This window comes from Onychomys torridus, chromosome X (assembly GCF_903995425.1).
Source record: "Onychomys torridus chromosome X, mOncTor1.1, whole genome shotgun sequence".
In the NCBI taxonomy this organism is placed as follows: Eukaryota; Metazoa; Chordata; class Mammalia; order Rodentia; family Cricetidae; genus Onychomys; species Onychomys torridus.
This window is the reverse complement of record NC_050466.1, coordinates 48,780,942-48,797,143: the sequence shown is the minus strand read 5'-3', so window position 1 is coordinate 48,797,143 and position 16,202 is coordinate 48,780,942.

Sequence of the window (16,202 nt, the reverse complement as noted above, 5' to 3'; positions counted from 1 at the left end):
TACATTCTCCATTTTAAAGCAGATGTTAAACTCATGGTTAACTTGTAATAGAATTATCCATCAGGACTGACTGGAAAGATTTGGTTACAGCAGTCCTAGATGCTAGGCCACAGTTACAGTGGAGAACATGGTGGAAAGAGGAGGCTAAAACTATAGAACAGCAACGTAGGACTAGTGGTGTGGAAATTTCCCAGGATCAACTTCTTGTACAAGGTGATTGTGCTGATATACAAAGGCAATGTTTATATGATAACCAAACACTAATTCTATGCTACATAGCAGCCACGAATGCATGGAACAGAATTGAGGAAGCAGGGAAGAAAATTGAATCATTTACAAAAGTTATATAAGGCCCAAAAGAAAGCTTTACAGATTTCTTACAAAGGCTATCTTCAGCAGTAAATAGAATGATACCAAATACAGAAGCTAGACAGATAATTGAATCTTTGGCTTTTGAGAATGCCAGTACAGCATATAATAGGGTAATCAGGCCATTAAAGGTGAGGTCAGCACCCTTAGAGGATTGGATCAGGGACACAATTAATATTGAATCTCATGACCATGGTGATATACAGATAAGAGAGGTGATTTTAAGAGGTTTGAAGAAAAATAATGTCAGATACTTTGTTAATTGTAGTAAACAAGGTCATCTAAAAAGGGAGTGTAAACATGGCATTCCTAGAAAAAAATGTTTCTTCAAGGAACAATGGCAGCAGAATGTCCCTCACTTCTGGATTATGCAGGTGTGGTAAAGGTAAACATTGGACTAACAAATGTAGATCAATAAGGGACAGATAAAGTAATCATTTGTGTTTGCCATTGAGTAACTCCCTGTGTAGCCTCTTGCAGTCCACTATGGCAAATTCAGTTCAGGCTTTTCCTACCATCATAGAAGAAAGCCCTTCTCGTAGCAAGTAAATAACCAAATGCCTATTGTAATAAAACATACTGCTTGGAGTAATAAAACAGCTATAGCAGAGAGAAAGAGAAATTCAGGAGAAACCATAAAGTGAACTTTTGAGCAAACTTCTATAAATGAAAAAAGACCAAAATTAAAAATATGAATAAATGACATTCTCTTGGAGAATGTTGTAGACACAGGTGTGGATATGACAATAATTGTACCAGAATCTTGGCATCCAACTGGCCTCTTTAGAAGGTAAATTTTCAGCTGTTAGGGATTGGAACATTATCTCAAATGAAACAGAGTGCAAGATGGCTCAAATATGTAGGACCAGAAGGACAGAGAAGAAAATTAAAGCCATATGTGGTTAATATAGATATCAATTCATGGGGCCATGATCTATTACAATGGTGGAATACACAGATTAACATTCCTCCAACCACAGAAGCAAACCATAAACTCACACATGTTTCTGAGGGAAATAATAGGAGGTATTATAAAGAACAGTCACCAGCCATCCAGATTGTACAGGAACAGGGCATAAGAGCTGCTGATCTTTCAAAGACACCAACAGCTCTACCTTTAAAATGGTTAATAGACAAGCCTGTATGGGTTCAGTAATGGCCTTTAACAACAGAGAAATTGCAGGCTTTAGAAGAGCTGGTACAAGAGCACTTAAATGCTCAGCATATTGAAGAAACAACTAACCCTTGGAATTCTCCTGTAGTTGTTATTAAAATGAAATCTGGTAAATGGAGAATGGAAACAGACCGAAGAGCAATTAACAAAGTAATTCATCCAATGAACTTGCTACAATTTGGAATTCCTTTGCCTACTTTGTCACCTAAAGGATGACCTTTTATGGTTATCAATTTAAAAGACTGTTTCTTTTCAATACCCTTACAAGAAAAGGACAGAGAAAGATTTGCCTTCATAATGTCTACTTATAATAATTCTCAGTGTATTAAGAGATATCAATGGAGGGTTCTGCCACAGGTAATGTTAAATATCCCAACCCTGTGCCAATATTTAGAAGTAATACACAAACAATTTCTTAATTTATAATTTATCATTAATGGATGATATTTTACTAACTGATTCAAATGCAGATGCTTTAGAAAGAATGTTTGAAGTAAAGAAAATTTTACCTTGTTGAGGATTACAAATTGCTCCTGAAAAGATACAAAAAAAAGAGATTCTATTAATTATTTAGGATATAAAATAGATCTACAAATAATTAGATTCCAAAAGGTGCAAATTAGGACAGATGGATTATTGACTCATAATGACTTTCAAAGTTTATTCAGAGATATTTCCCATCTACAGACTGTTGTTGGGGTAAAAAATAATGACCTGAGTAACTTGTTCAAATCCTTAGAAGGTGACAAAGACTTAAATAGTCCAAAAGAATTATTGGCTGAAGCTGAGAGAGAATTGGCCTTGGTGGAAAAGAAAATACAGGATGCACTTGTGGATTGTGTGGATCCAAAGCTTGATTGCATTTTGATTATTTTACCCTCTAAGAATTCTCCTACAGGAATTTTAATGCAGAGAGAAGATATTATATTGGAATGGATATTTTTACCAAATAAACAGTAAAAAATTAAAAACTTACATGGAAAAGAGTTCTGACTTGATTTTAAAGGGAAAATTGAGACTTTGTCAATTAGCAGGAATAAACCCAGCAGAAAATGTAGTACCTTTAACTAAGGACAAAATTGACAAATTATGGGCAGAAAGTGAACCTTGGCAAAGAGCTTCAGTAATTTTGGGGGGAGAGATTAATAGCAAATATCTCCAAAGTGATAGAATTCAACTCATAAAGAGAGCTGATTGGATCCTGCCTTGCATTGTAAGGGAAACTCCAATATCTGGAGCCCTTACATTTTATACAGATGCAAATAAACAAGGAAAGGAAGTTACAAATCAGAAAATTTAAGTAAAGTGGTTCAAAGTCCTTATAATTAGGTTCAAAAATAAGAATTATATGCTATTTTGATGGTGTTATTGGACTTTTCAGATCTTTTCAACATAGTGACTGACTCTCAGTGTGCTGAAAGAGTGGTCTTACATAATGAGACTGCAGAATTTATTCCTAATGAGTCAGAATTAACTTTGTTATTTATTCAGTTACAAGATATAATCAGGAATAGGAAGTATCCCTTATATATCACTCACATCTGATTCCATATTGGTCTGCCAGGCCCTCTAGCACAAGGTAATGATGAGATTGATAAATTATTGATAGGAAATATGCTGGAGGTCTCATAATTTCACAAAAAAAACCATGTCATTAGTAAGGTTTTAAAAAAGGATTTTTCCTTAAACTGTCAATAAGCCAAGGAAAGAGTAAGCAAATGTCCTACTTGTTCTTTTTACAATGAGACTCCATTACCAGCAAGATATAACCCAAAGGTTACTCAGAGGAATGAAATCTGGCAGATGGATGTGTTTCACTTTGCAGAAATTGTAAAACTGAAATATATATACCACACCATTGATACCTATTCAGGATTTCAGTGGGCAACTTCTCTGTGTTCTGAAAAAGCTGTCTCAGTAATCATGCATTTGCTAGAAGCTATAGTCATCATGGGTATACCTGCACAAATTAAAACTGACAATGCTCCAGCTTATGTCTCTGCTAAAATGAAACAGTTTTTTGCTTATTACAATATAAAGCATATTACAGGTAAACCTCATAATCCTACAGGCCAAGCAGTCATAGAAGGATCAAACAGAACTCTGTGGTTGTATTGTGTTCCCTGAAATATTGTGCAGGCTAATTAACTTATCTAGAGTCAGAGAACAGGATGGCCACAATATTAAACATGAGGATAGGCAGTGGTAGCACACGCCTTTAATCCTAGAATTCAGGAGGCAGATTCAGGAGTATCCCTGTGAGATCAAGGCCACATTGGAAACAGCTAGGCAGGGTGACTCACACCTTTAATCCCAGGGAGTGATGGTAGAAAGTAGAAAGATATATAAGGCGTGAAGACCAGAAACTGGTTAAGCATTTGGCTGGTTAAGCATTTAGGCTTTGAGCAGCACAGTTCAGCTGAGACCCATTCGGATGAGGACTCAGAAGCTTGCTGTATGAGGAAACCTGACCAGGTGAGGAACTGGTGAGGTGAGAAAGCTGTGGCTTGTTCTGTCTCTGATCTTCCAGCATTCACCCCAATAACTGGCTCAGGTTTGATTTTATTAACAAGTACCTTTAAGATTCATGCTACAGAACTCTAAAGTATATGCTAAATAAACAGAAAGGGGTAACAAAAAAAAAACAGAAATAGATTATGTAATTCTCTATTAACTTTCAATTTTCTGAATGCTAATGAGAAAGGAACAACAGCTGCAGAGAGACATTGAATAATAGAAAAAAACTACAGAATTAAATCAGCCTATATACTTCAAGAATGTGCTGACCTCAGAATGGAAACCAGGATATGTGTTACGTTGGGACAAGGTTTTGCTTTTGTTTCTACAGAAGATAAGCTATGGATACCATCAAAATTGATATAGGTTCAATTTGAATAAGAGAAACCTCTTAATTAGAAGAGGTGATAGTTCATCAACCAGCATGACCACCCAATTTAAATTAACTTATACCACTAACAAATGCTTTTTATTTGGTAACTATATATATATATATAAAACTATAACTATATAACTATATAACTATACAACTATACAACTATATATAACTTTCCAAAATGGAACCTCCCTAAAGTTAGGGTTGGGGAAGGGTTTTTGTTTTTTTCTTTCAGGAGAATAAAGGCTAAGGAATCTGAAGAACAGTGGACAAATGAGACATTTGAAGATAAAGGACAAATCATTCAGAAAAAATGCCTCCCCCCCAAAAAAAAGTAAATTGGCCTACTGGTATATCACATATAAAATTTCATATATCTTCCTAAATGTTTGTTTCTGCTCTTCTCTACAGACACTTAACACAAATAGTCTTTATGTAGTCCCTGTTTAATTAAAAATTAAAGCTGGCTTTGGAATTGGAGCATGGCTCTCTCCTTCTCTAAACGCAGGCATGTTTGTTCAAAGGAAAATGCAAAATCACTGCATCATGTCATAACAGCCATCTGATATAGAAGAGAAGAAATCCAAAATTAAGGGACTATTCTATTGTCAGCAATCTCATAATTCTTTTATTTTATTTTGAATCTTTAAAACTTTTCTTAAGGAATAAATTTCATATCAAAATTAATGAATTTATATATATATATATATATATATATATATATATATATATATGTGTGTGTGTGTGTGTGTGTGTGTGTGTGTGTGTGTGTGTAATATCATAATCTTTTGTTATGATATTAATGGTCATATTGAGTACTAATTAATTCTAGAAAAAAGGCTTCATCTTGCTGCCTGTATATGTTTTCATGTTTTATCTATATCAGTTTTCTGCAGGGAATCATACCCATGCCTAACAGCAAATTTGAAGTCTCCAAAAAGATGATGAGGACCCACAATGATGATTCCACCTGAACAATAATAATACCACTAAGATGAAAAACATCACCCAAAGATTAGCTTTGGACTACAAACTGCTCAGGACCATTTTGAGATGGCTAGCTGAGATGATCCAGCTTCATAGACTACTCTAACAAGGACTTTAGAAAAGCCCAGCCCTTTTGCATTATGCAGAGACTGGACACCAAATGATATAGCTACCATTCTGGAATTTGACAATTAACCCAAAATTTTTCTTTTCAAGATCCTCTAAAGATGCCTTCACCCACAAACAGCAGAATGTAATTTCAAGAACATGACACCTATATTACCAAGAGGTGGGGCAGGTGGTTTTTGGTCTTTCAAATGTGTTTTGGGTTTGGGATAGTTGTCATTGTTTAGGAGGGTTTGTTAAAAGTTGATATTGTTAATAGTCAGGAAAGAGGCTAAACAAAGGAGATGAGATTTAAGGTTCTTGTGTGAAAAAAGAGAATAAAAAAGAGTATACAGATAAGAAGTAGATTATTGAATCTACTCTGAAAAAATATATAGCAATGATAGAATGAAGGGTAGATTATTGAATCTACTCTGAAAAGAAAGAAGAGAAGATATAGATATGATATAGACAAAAAGGTAGATTATTGAATCTACTTTTAAAAGACAACTGATAGTTTTAAAAACTTTACATTGGATTGGATTTTTATATATTGTATACAAATTATATATATTGAGATTATTGTTAGAAAATGCTGTACATATATTTCTAACCTTATTCAAGATACTGTATCAAACCCTTCATAGATCTACAGAATATGGCATTTAAGTTGGGAAAGTTTTCTTGCATGATCTTGTTGAATATATTTTCTGTGCTTTTGAGTTTGGTATTCTTCTCCTTCCTGTATCCCTGTTATTCTTAGGTTTGGTCTTTTCATGGTGTCCCAGAGTTCTTCGACATTTTGTGTTATGACATTTTTTGTGTTAGTATTTTCTTTGACTGGTGAATCCATTTGCTCTATTGTATCCTCTACAACAGAGATCCTCTCTTCCATCTCTTGTATTCTGTTGGTTATACTTGCATCTGTGTTTCCTGTTCATTTACTCAGATTTTCTATTTCCAGTATTCCCTCTGTTTGTGTCTTCTTCATTGTTTCTATTTCCCTTTTCAGGTCTTGAACTGTTTCCCTCACCTGTTTAATTTCTTTTTCATGGATTTCTTTAAGGAATTTATTGCTTTCTTCCAATTTATTTGTCTTTTCGTCTATTTCTTCTACTTTTTCCTCTATTTCTTCTGTCTTTTTCTCAATTTCTTTGTTGATTTCTTCCACTTTTTTGTTTATCTTTTGTCCATTTCATTTTTTATTTTTTCTTGAAAGACCTCCAGCATCTTCATGATGTAATTCTTAAGGTCACTTTCTTCTGCTTCTACTACCTTGTGATGTTCAGGTCTTCCTGTTGGAGGAGGGCTAGGTTCTGGTGATGCTGTATTGCTCTTTATTTTGTTGTATGTACTTCTGCATTGAGGTCTGCCCATCTCCTCCTCTAATGGGTATAAGAGTTTCCTGTGTCTGAGTGTGTTGCTGTTGTTCCACCCTGTGCTTGTTGTGTCTGTGTCTTAGGGGGCCCCTCTGGGTCCTATCTTAGCTCTTGGTCTAATTAGAGCAGGCAGACTCTGTGTCTCAGGGAGCTGCTCTAGTGTCAACACAAGCTAGTTGATTCTGTGAGTTACAGATGCTTTCTTGGTCTTCTCAGGACTCTTGTTCCAGTCAGAGCTGACTGATTCTGTGTTTCAGGAAGCCTCTCTTGGTTCAATAAGAGGTGGCAGATTCTACTTCTCAGAAAGTCACTCTTGGTCTAATGAGGGCTGGCAGAACCCCTGTCTTCTGAGGTTACTCTTGGTCCAATGACAGCCCTTTGTCCAATGAGAGCTCACTCTCTAGGCCCAATGAAAACTCTCTAGGTCCAGACAGTGCTGGGGGTTGGTTTCCAAGCCTCAGGAAGTGGCTGGGTTCTTGGGCAGATGAGAATGGGGGCAGAATGTATACATTACAGAGTCTGTTGCTCAGGGGTCTTGGTGAACAGGGAGCCTTCCCACAGGAGACCTGCATGCTGGCCAGCAATTGGGGCTGAGTTGGGTGGGTATTCCTGAGCAAGGGATGGGGCCCAGGAATGGGTCCTACGGGTGGGCCTCACTGGGTATGGACACAGTCACTCACCTCTAGGTCCGGATAGAGCTGGGGGTTGGTTCCAAGCCTCAGGAAGTGGCATGTAGATTGCAGAGTCTGCTGCTCAGGGGTCTTGTTGAACATGGAGCCTTCCCGTAGGAGCCCTGCCTGCTGGCCAGCAACTGGAGCCAAGTTGGGCTAAGATCAAAAACACTGAAGAAAGTTTATGTTGGAGAGGATGTGGTGCAAGGGGAACACCCCTCCACTGTTGGTCAGAATGAAAGCTTGTACAGCCACTTTGGAAATCAATATGGCAATTTCTTAGAAAATTGGGAATCAATTTCCCTCAAGACCCAGCTATACCACTCTTGGGCATATTCCCAAGGAATGCTCAATCATACCACAAGAACACATGCTGAGCTATGTTCATAGCAGCATTATTTGTAATAGCCAGAACCTGGAAACAACCTAGATGCCCTTCTACTAAAGCAAGGATAAAGAAAATGTGGTACATATGCACAATGGAGTACTACTCAGCAGAAAAAAACAATGACATCATGAGGTTTGCAGGCAAATGGATGGAACTAGAAAAAAATTATCCTGAGTGAAGTAACCCAGACTCAGAAAGCCAAACATGGTATGTACTCACTCATAATTGGATACTAGATGTAAAGCAAAGGATAACCAGACTGCAACTCAAAATTCCAGGGAGGCTACCTAGGATAGAGGACCCTGATAAAGACACAGGGATTACCCATGGACAGAGAAATGGATGAGAACTACATGAGCAAACTGGAGGTGGGGGGTAATGGAGGGAAAGGGTTGGGGGAAAGAGAGCTTAGGGGAGCGGGAGGTACCAGATGGATCAGGAGCAGAGTGGGAGAATGGGGAGGGAGATACCATGATGTATGAAGACCCCATGGAAACAGGAAGAAGCAAAGTGCTAGAGAGGTCCCCAGAAATCCACAAAGATACCTCCACTCTAGACTACTGGCAATGGTTGAGAGAGTGACTGAGCTGATCTACTCTGGTGATCAGATGGCTGAACACCCTGGCTGTCATGATACTCTCATCCAGTGTCTGATGGAAGTGGATGCAGAGATCCATGGCTGAGCCCCAGGTGGAGCTCTCGGAGCCCAATTGGAGAGAGAGAGGAGGGATTGTATGAGCGAGAGATATTGAGATCATGATTGGAAAAATCACAGGGACAAATAGCCAAACTAGTGGAAATACATGAACTATGAACCAATGGCTGAGGAGCCCCCATGGAACTGGACTGGGCCTTTTGGATAAGTGGGACAGTTGATTATTTAGCTTGAACTGTTTGGGAGGCCCCCAGGCAGTGGAACTGGGACCTGTCCTTGGTGCATGAGCTGCCTTTTTGGAAACTAAGGCCTATGCTGAGACTCTTTGTTCAGCCTTGGTGCAGGGAGGAGGGGACTGGACCTGCCTTGTCTGAGTCTACCAGGCTGGGCTGACTCCCCAGGGGGGACCTTGCCTTGGAGGAGGTGGAATGGGAAGGTGGGTTGGGGGCAGGGCTGGGGAGTAGAAGGAGGGAGGACAGGGGGATCTGTGACTAATATGTGAAAGTAAGTTAATTATAAAATAAAAATATATACTTAAAAAAAGAATATGGCATTTAAGATGTTTTAATAACATAAATTTTTTTCTTTTTTATGACTATGAGACATGTCTGCTCCTGGCAGCACCAATCTTCTTCTGAGAAAATAATGGGCATTGAAGAAACTCCATATGGATATTACTTTCACTGTGTCAAAGTTAGCCACTGGGCAAGAAAATGCCCTTGCATCCACTGCTGACAGTATGCTGTCAAAAATGGACAAGCATGTCACAAAACAAAGGCCTGCCAATCCTTGCCAAGACAAGCTAGAAAGGCTCTTAGAAAATCCTGCTTCACAAACGTGTCTGCCAGATATGCTAATCCTGTAGGTTGAAGATGATGCCCCAACACTGTGGCATGTGATATTTGTATGTTAATAAAGTTTGCCTGGGGATCAGAGGTCATAGCCAGCCATAAACAGAAGTCAGGCAGTGGTAGCACATGCCCTTAATCCGATTACATGGCAGGCAGAGTCTCTGTGTGATCAAGGACACAGCTAAGCATGATGACACACACCATTAATCCCAGTACTAACCATAGAGACCTAGAGGTCTGTATAGACAAGCAGTGACAAAGAACTGATGTGGCTGAGCTTAGAGCCAGTGAGAAGGCAAAACAGGAAGGCAATAAAAGGACAGATTAGACAGGAAGATGCTCTCTCTTTGGAAGCTATGGCAAGGTGGTAAGATAAGGTTAGTTGGTGGCTATTCGTTATTTCTCTGATCTCTTTGGCTATTACCCTGTATTTGGCTCTGTGTTTCTTATTTAGTAAGACTGTCTAGAAATTCATCTATAAGATTGTCTGTGGCTTGTCCTATTTTTCTAATCTCACAGTTTTTTATTCCAATATCTGGCTCAGGGTTTTTATTAATAGGAAAATTTAGCAAATTTTCTTACATAAAGGTGGAGTCACCAAGATGGAGAGGTGTGTGGACACCTTCTGGGCATCTATGGTTGGACAAACCAGGCCAACATTAATATCTCAGCCAAGTAATTTCAAAGACAAATTTACTTCCTTAGTAAAAATGCCTATTTTACTCTTATACAAAAGATCATCAGTAGTTATTCTCCTTTAGGGTCTTACCATTTCTAGCAACTTTTTCTTGGAGTCTGTCCTATAAAGGAACCCTAATTGCTTTCTTTTTATAATGATACTTACTTTAAAATATTTTATTTTATTTTATACTTTTAAATTTTTCATGCAATACATTTTGATCATATTCTTTCCCCTCTTCAATTCCTCCCAGACCCCTTCTCCTCACCTAACTTGTTCTTTTCTCCACCTTGAAAACAAAAAACAACAGAAGGCAGGGGCAGGTGGATCTCTGTGAGTTTGAAGCCAACCTATTTTACAAAGTGAGTTCTAGGCAGCACTACACAGAGAAACCCTGCCTCAAGAAACCAAACCCAACCAAACATACAAAAAAACTCACAAAAAAAATGCACTGCATTTTGTGTTGGCTAATTATTCCTGTGCATGAGGACTGATCTTCAGTGTGATTGATAATATCCAGTGTCACTCCAACGGAAGAAAACTGATTTTCTTTCTCCCAGAAGCTATCAATTGCAAATGGCTTCTTGGTTAGGTGTATAACTCACCTTCTCCTTGCTTGGGATTTTGTCTTGTTTGAACTTAAGAAAATCTCATGTCTCATTTCAGGGGCCACCTGAAATGAGATGCCCCAAAGAGAAAAAAAAATCCTCTAATCATGTTGCAGCATTTGGGAAGATACTGAAAGTCCAAATATTGTTATTATCAAAGGCCTCTAAATGCTGAGGCCCTCCTTATGATCCAAAAATAGAACAAATGAAATGAAAGGGCCTAAGACATGCGCTTAATGTCCATATCTTGGATAGTCATCTCCAGACACAAGCTTGAACACACAATTTTTGAAGGAAAACCTGTGGAGTTCTTCCTAGATAGCAAGCAATCCTTATGTCCTATCTTGGCCTCCCTTCCACTACACAGCCCAAATTACCATAAAGTGGGATATCTGGAAAGGCCCGAGCTACAAATTTCTCTCAGCCATTATACTATTGTGAGTAGAACTTTACTTCACCCATTCCCTTAGTCAGGCCTGATAGCTCATCTTTCCATACAATTTGAAAATTTAAACTATCAGAGGCTGGGCTTTCAAAACCAAGCATTTATTTTCTGGTAGCTTTGCCTTAAGAGGAATGATTACTTTAAGGGGAAAAATGACTGCTTTCTATCTGCTGTTGATCAATGTTCCATCTGTATCTAAAAGTGTAATCTCCTGCCCCATTGGTTTTCTTGTTTACATAAGAGTACTCAGTGTTCAAAGTCATTGATATCTTAGTTAATTTTTGCTGTAATGTACATTTTCTAACTCTCAGATATGTAAGATCATGACAGGGGCAATGAGTATAGAAGAGCCTTTTTATTTTTTTAGTTATTTATTTTATAAATTTTTAAATTAATACTTTATGAGTGTTTTCCCTGCATGTGTATCTGTGCACCACAAGCATGCTTGAAGGTCAGACAAGGGTTCAGATCCCCTAGAATTGGAGTTATGGTGGTTGTGAGCCACCATGTGGCACTGGGAACTAAATGCAGGCCTTAACCACTGTACTGTCTTTCCAACCTCTAAAAGAGCCTTTAAAGACATCTAAACCACAAAAAGTAAATTTGTTTTTGTTGCTACATCTCATGATATTAAGAAAGTAAATGAAATAAAAAAGAAACAAAGGGATATACAGAGATATTAAGAAGGATGTAAGTATGAGAATATGTTTTGGTTATAAAGAATTAAAAAGAAGACAGAATATTTTAGATAAGGAATGATGTTTATATGGCAAAGTAATATTTTGTCCTAAGGATGAAAAAAGAAAGATGAGAACACAAACCAGAAAGGCTTAAGTACATCATAGAAGGTCAGAATAAGTCCACTACAGAGGAGGATCCACACAGAGGATGCTTTAGAGAAAAGCCACGTGATTGGAAAGCTACAGTACCATTCCAGTAGATTGCAAAATTGTTGAAAGAAGTTCAAATAGTACTTAATAATTAACTCCTAAAAATCCTCAAGTGGCCTTAACAGTAAAAAATTAAATTGTTCAGTTTTTTTGCACCTTACCTGGTCTTAAACATCCCACAGGAAAGGATAGAGAAAGACTAAAATTATTGGTAAAATACAGAACAAAATGATTTAGATGAGACTTCTAAAAGGGGAAAACTGAAGGCTGGACTTAGTAGCTACAAGTTAGACTTTTCTTACAAAGGACCAGAGTTCCATTCCTGCCACTCACAATGGTGTTTTACAACCTTCTGTAACTCTAGTTCTAGAGGATCTGACACTTCTCGCCTCCACAAGCCCCTGTATTCATGTGCACATACCCACACACAGACACACATACATATACACAATAAAAATAGTAATATATATATATGCATATATAGTAAAACTACTAGTATTTTTTTTAAGTAACCTAAAGGATCACATCCCTCTCACCAGGCACTAAGTCTTTATGTGATGTTATATAGGCAACCATTTTTCACTAATGATTTTGCAGACAGGGGACATCATGGCTTTGGTTCAATTTTAACAAACATTGCAGCACCTATATATGACCCAAGGCTGACACAGGCCCACTATTGTTCCATCCTGGAGATAAGGGGCTGGTCAACAACTGCTTACTGGTACTACTCTGGCAAGTTCTGTCCAAGTTTGGAGAAATGAGCCAAAGACACCAGGTGTGTGTAACTTTAAACATCTGTTTCCTATCTACTTGCTTACACAGACAGGGGATTTTTCTTTTATATGTAAACTAAAAACTTATCTCTATTTACCCTCTAACCAGACAATAACTTATACCTGATTATTTAACCACTGTTGTTGATATTGCTCCTAACACTCTCCCTGCCAGTGTAACAAGTCATATTAGACACAAGAGATCAGTCACACAAATACACTTTTTGTTGGCCTAGGTATATCAGCTGGAGACAAAACTGAAATGGTTGGAGGACTAATAATATCTTACATATTACCAGATGCTGACTTAAGACCTCTATGAAAATTTAAATGAGATGTCTCAAGGTAGAGATATGGCTTACAAACTTCAGGCTTCCAGTATCCAAAAATAGAGGTCAGAGTCATGTGGTCATGAGGAAACTGGCTCAATTCACAATTATGGATCCCATGGCTGGTCTCCTGCTTAGCCCACTAACATTCTTTTTCTATCTTAACCTGAGACATTCTTCATCAAATTCTTTGAGTTTTAGGGTTCAGACTCTGACTAGTCCTAGATCTGAAGTTCTGGATGGAGCTCTGAGTTTAGGCCCAAAGTAACCCCAAGACTGAAAACCAAACATCATTCTCCTGATGTGCAATGTATCATATAGGGGCAAGAATAACCAAAGAACCAAACACTCACCCAACAAAGGTGAGACCAGATATTCATACCAAGAAACGCCATAAACATAATACTCTAGATACCTAAATCTCATCACAAAAACAGAAACAAGAACAACCAAGACAATATGTGCCCCAAGAGCCACAGCATATTGTAACTGATGAAACCAATTTAGCTTAAACATAAGAGGATGTGTCTAAAAGTTTTCCTCTGGTCCTACCTGGCCCTGAAGTCCATAGCTGCTTATAAAATAATCACTCAGAAGCTTACATTAATTATAAATGCTCAGCCATTAGCTCATGCTAACTACTGACTAACTCTTACACTTAAACTCAGCCCATTTTTGTTAATCTATATGTTGCTACATGTTCTGTGGCTTTACCAGTGTGCCCTTACATGCCGCTCCCTGGATGGTGGGCTGGCTTCTCCTCAGTCATCCTTCCTCTTCCCAGAATTCTCCTTGTCTGTTATCCTGCTTATACTTCCTGCCTGGCTACTGACTAATCAGAACTTTATTTATCAACCAATCAGAGCAACACATACTCACAGCATATAAAACATCGCACAGCAAGAGGACTTCAGAATAGTAATTATGAGTATGTTCAAGAACATTAGAGTACATGAATAAATGCCTCAATGAAACCCATGAAAATACAAACAGTTGAATGAAATAAGGAAAACAAAAATATGAAAGTAGAAATTAACAAATACATAGAATTTCTAAAAAAAAGTCAAACTGAAATAAAGCTGAAAAAACTCATAAAAAAAAAAACAAAACCTCAGAGATAAGCCTCAACAACAGATTAAAAGACATGGAAGAGAAGATCTCAGACATTGAAGACAACATAGAATGATTATATGGCTCAGCCAAAGAAAATGTTAAGTATTAAAAAAAAAAAACAGGCAAAAAACATGCAAGAAATCTGGGATAGTATAGAAAGACCGAAACTATTAATAATAGGAATAGAGGAAGGAGAAGAAACCCAGCTCAAAGGCCCAGAAAATGTCTTTAAAAAAATCACAGAAGAAAATTTTCCTAACCTAAAGAAGCAATTGGCTATAAAGTTGTAAGAGACATTAAGAACACCAAATAGACAGGAACAGAAAAGAAGCTCCCCACAACACATAATAATCAAACACTAAAAGTAAAGAACAAAGAAAGGATATTAAAACCTGTAAGAAAAATAAAAATACAAAACCAAAACCAAATTACATATTAAGGCAGGCCCATTAGAGTAACACCTGACTTCTCAGTGGAGACTCTGAAAGTCAGAAGGGCCTGGAAGGATGTTTTACAAGCTTTGAAAAACCACAGAGCCAACTCAGACTGCTATACCCAGCAAAAGTGTCAATTATAATCAATAGAGAGAGAAAAAATAATGATAAAAACAAATGTAAGCAATTTCTATCTACCAATCCAACTCTATAGATGGCACTATGAGGAAAACTTTAGTCTGAAGATAAAGTTAATTAATCCAGGAGATCAAAAGGTATAAATAATCCCAGAACAGTTAATCAAAAGAGGGGGTAAATCCACAACAAAAGTAACAGGAATTAATAAACATTGTTAAGTAATAACCCCTAATATGAAATGATTAAATCCCCCCACAAAAGACAAACAGTAATAGATTGGATTAGAAGGCAGAGTCCATCTTTTTGCTAAATCCAAAAACACATGTTATAATCAAGGACAAATACCAACATAGGGTAAAGGTATGGAAAAGGGTATTCTAAGCAAATGAACCTAAGAGGCAAGCAGGTATAGCCATTTTAAAATTTGACAAAATAGAATTCAAATGAAAACTAATCAGAAAAGATAGGAAAGGACTCTACATAAACATTAAAGGAAAAGTCCATCAAGAGGATACTACAATTCTAAAAATGTATGCACCAAACACAAGGGCACCCATGTTCATAAAAGAAACATTTCTATACCTAAAATTACATATGATCCTCACACAGTGTGATAATGGGTGACTTCAAAACCTCATTCTTGCCAATAGACAGGTCACCCAGACAAAACCTAACATAAAAATGCTGGAGTTAAATAACCTCATAAGTCAGATTGACCTAGCAAATATGCACAGACGATTTCACCTACACAATGAAGAATACATGTTTCTTCTTAGCAGCCCATAGACCTTTGACCACATATTGGGATCACAAAGCAAGTCTTAACAAACAAAGGACAGTTGAAACAACACTCCACATCATATCTGACCACCATGGATTAATGCCAGATATTGGTGAAATTATTAAGGCCACTCCACGTAGTTAAAAGGGAGGTTTATTTTGTGGGGTAACTTACAAATGAAGGGTAGGTTGCAGGGTCTGGCAAAGGTATAGCACAGTCCAGCAGTGTTCTCTGGAGAACTCTGCTAGGTCTACCTCCAGCGTCCAGGGTCCCGGAACCAAGAGAGACCTCCTCCCGATCCTTGGTCTTCTGCTTCCTCCTCCGCCCTACCTTGTGGGCATGACCATTACTGAAGCCTCAATAGGGGTTGGAACTTCCAGGCCAATGCTGGGATGGCTATCCACTACAGTCAGATATCAACAATAATAGAAGCATCAGCAGAAATTACAGAAACTCATAAAAGCAGGACAACTTACTACTGAATGAAAATTGGGTCAAGACAGAAATCAAAAAGAAAATAGAAAAAATGAAAATAAA